Source organism: Physeter macrocephalus, chromosome 1 (genome assembly GCF_002837175.3).
Source record: "Physeter macrocephalus isolate SW-GA chromosome 1, ASM283717v5, whole genome shotgun sequence".
Lineage (NCBI taxonomy): Eukaryota > Metazoa > Chordata > Mammalia > Artiodactyla > Physeteridae > Physeter > Physeter macrocephalus.
In genome coordinates this window covers 100,034,844-100,038,755 of record NC_041214.2, presented here as the reverse complement: position 1 = coordinate 100,038,755, position 3,912 = coordinate 100,034,844, and positions in this window count along the sequence as shown.

The window sequence follows — 3,912 nt, the reverse complement described above, 5'->3', positions numbered from 1 at the left end:
AGACGTGCAGGCCCAGCGGCCATGGCTCACGGGCCCAGCCGCTCCGCGGCATGTGGGATCTTCCCGGACCGGGGCACAAACCCGTGTCCCCTGCATCGGCAGGCGGATTCTCAACCACCGCGCCACCAGGGAAGCCCGATAATAGTGATCCTTGAACACAAATGTCATTCTGTTTGTAGATACATTTTTAAAAGTCTGCATTGACCTCATTATGACTGTGGGCACCATGTTGTGTTGGCAAAGATGTTGCAAGCCTAGTTCAGAAAGATCATATAGACCAAGCTTTTCCCAATGTATTACATTATGCCATTTATAATCCCTTCTCTGGCCTATGCCCTTCCCATAATTGTAAAGGGCCCCACTGCTTTTTATGACTTTTGTGTTAGGAGAGGGGAAGGAGTGAACAATGGTATTTATCATCCAGGGCCTCATCAGGTGATCATATCTTTTTCTCACGGGTCCTTGATGATCTATGGAATTTGGTCCAGCTAAATCAATACATAAAAACAAATCTTGAGGGACTTCCCAATAACTTGGCACTGGGGACATTGTTCAGTCATATGTATCCTCACCATCCTGATTCTTCCAATACCTAGCATTAGTTCATTCAGTCAGTCAAGAAAAAACTTATCCAGTTCCAACTAAGTGTCAGGCACTCTCTACACTTGGGGTTCAATGACAAACACCCCACAGACAGCACCTACCTTCTTGGAATTTATAGACCAGGAGCAAACTCAAAATTACATACATTCTACAGAGTTAGAAAACTTCACTTTGCTCAATAATCTATTAAATCATATCCCAACCACGAAAGAAGACTATGAAACTGTCCTAAGAAATGAGAGAATGTAGAAGATCACCAGATGATAATACCTATAGAAAAAGAAAATACAAACGTTAAAGAGTTTTCTACTATTCGTTAATGAAGAAATAGAACTGCGGGCCAAATTAGTGAGCTGAGTTTGCCTGGGCTGGCTCAGACTAATTCAATTTGAGTGTTCTTCATTTTAAGGCTCCCAACAAATCTACAATCCCTCAAAAAAGTATAATTGTTCCCATTTATATTTGAGAAAACAGGCTGGAACAATCAAATAACTACTTACAATTATGTACCTTGATTCCAGGAATATCTATCTCTGGAGCCTACACTATAATTCCAACCTCACCCCCTTCTCACTCACTGGCACCTGGGGTCCAGGGTAGGGCACTGCAATGGATATATAGCCTGCCTTCTTTTAATAAATGTATTTCTACAGAGACGTGTCACTGATTTTTTTTAAACAGAATTTTGAAAGAAGTGATCTAATCTTGATGTCTAGAAGATAATCATGGTAGTAGAGACCTTTCCTAATGACCCAGCAATTATTCAAAACCTTCTGGGAGCAACATTTGGAAACAGTTTGGGAAAGGAGTTCAGACTGGAAAGCACACCCAGCTGAGTGTTCTTAATGACAGCATTGTATATGTGCTTTACATTTTAGAAAATAACAAAAGGTCATTTGAATCCATGTCTCATGAGAAGGTCAAGCTAAGTAATTCTGGTTATGAGTTTTTTTTTAAAGGGTGTGGGTGTATGGGTCAGCGTAGCTGCAAAGCAAACTACTACTGGTTTTCTCGTGTGATTTTTTTTTTTTTTTTTTTTTTTTTGTGGTATGCGGGCCTCCCTCTGTTATGGCCTCTCCCGTTGCGGAGCACAGGCTCCGGACGCGCAGGCCCAGCGGCCATGGCTCACGGGCCCAGCCACTCCGCGGCATGCGGGATCCTCCCAGACCGGGGCGCGAGCCCGGTTCCCCTGCATCGGCAGGCGGACGCGCAACCACTGCGCCACCAGGGAAGCCCCTGGTGTGATTTTTGAAGTCAGTAAAAAGATCCTAGCTAGAAAGCCACATTTGGAGTGTTCATCCAGAAAACAAAAAATTAAAGAAGTTGCCATTTCATACTATTAACCTGTTTGGATGCCTGATAATATTTGTCGATGGATGGTCTATTCATTCAACATGTATTGCCTGCTTATATGTCCCACATTTGCTGGATGGTGGAGATTGAAAGGTGAAAATATCGGGGGTTTTGCTTTTGAAATCACAGCTTAGTGGAGAAAATAAACATTTTACTGTGCAAAACAGTGCAGTAACCACACTGCTGGTGGGATATACAAAGTATAATACCATGGTATGTAAGTTTTACTCACCATGTTTTTTTTAACCAAAATAGGAACATGTAGTTGGATGAATGTGAATCTACTTATGGGGACAACAGGGAAAATAGTTGACTTGGTAATTTAAAAAATGATGTGTAGAGTTTTACCAAGGGAAGAAGATTCCAGGCCACTAACCAAGTGGTCCAGGAATTCCTCCCGGACTTGCCTGTGTTCTTTCCACGGTGCCATGTTGCCTCTGATTACCCTTCCTTTATCCATCCCTTACTCACCCACAATTTGCTGACTGACTAGGCAGGCAATGCAAGGGATACAGAAGAAAGGAATGTTGTTTCCTCTGATAAAATGAAACCCAGAATCCCTGAAGTTTAGCGCTGGAAGGAAGGTGGTATTCCACAAAGGGGTGGTTCACTGATTCCAGCCGTCCCAGTGTTCTCCCGCTGGGATTTAACTCCCCTCTGGAGGTTTCATATTCAAGTTAGCCCTGTCTCCATTATGTGAGCTTCTCCTGGAGGAACGCTGGCTCAAGCTGGATTGGAAATATTTGTCTCCCTCCCTGACAGCAGTTGGAATTTCTTCATTTTTTCACATAGATGATCTAAATCTTTAGATCCACGATCTTTTTTCTTTTTTATTTATTTTTAAAATTTATTTATTTATTTTTGGCTGAATTGGGTATTCGTTGCTGCTTGTGGGCTTTCTCTAGTTGCAGCGAGTGGGGGCTACTCTTCATTGAGGTGCTTGGGCTTCTCATTGTGGTGGCTTCTCTTATTGCAGAGCACAGGCTCTAGATGTGCGGGTTTCAGTAGTTGTGGCACGTGGGCTCCGTATTTGTGGCTCGCAGGCTCAGTAGTTGTGGCTCAGTAGTTTTGGCACACGGGCTTAGTTGCTCCACAGCATGTGGGATCTTCCTGGACCAGGGCTCGAACCCCTGTCCCCTGCATTGGCAGGCGGATTCTTAACCACTGTACCACCAGGGAAAAGCCCCACAATCTTTTTTAAATTTCAGCATTGGGGGTGATGTAGGGTAGCAGAGGGAACGTGGGGAGATACCGCCCACAATTGGGTGTCTGCTTCAAAGCCAGGGGATGTATTCTAGCCACTGTTACAACCTCTCCTGGAATCAGAAGTGATTGACTTCTGTGATTGACATAACCAGCAGCTAATCCTGGGTTTCCCTGGTGGTGCAGGGGTTAAGAATCCACCTGCCAATGCCGGGGACACGGGTTTGAGCCCTGATCCGGGAAGATCCCACATGCCACGGAGCAACTAAGCTTGTGTACCACAACTACTGAGCCTGCACTCTAGAGCCCCTGAGCCACAACTACTGAGCCCACGTGCCACAACTACTGAAGCCCACGCGTTGAGAGCCCGTGCTCCACAACAGCAGAAGCCACCACAATGAGAAGTCCACGCACCGCAACCAAGAGTAGCCCCCGCTCGCTCCAACTAGAGAAAGCCCGCGCAGCAAAGAAGACCCAACACAGCCAAAAATAAAGAAATAAAAATAATAAAGTTCCCTTAAAAAAAAAACCACACATGTATTATAGCAGCTAATCCTGATTCCATTATCTCCTCTGCAGTGGATTCAATAAACAAGACCCTTGCTATTCTTTGACAGAAACTCTAAACTGCAAGCTGTTGCCATTTTCTTAGTGTCAACCGATCAGCTCAGGGCAAATCTTGTTTGTTCTACATTCATATCTATTCCTCCCACTCGTATCTGGATTATTTTGAAGCAAATTACAGACAATTTA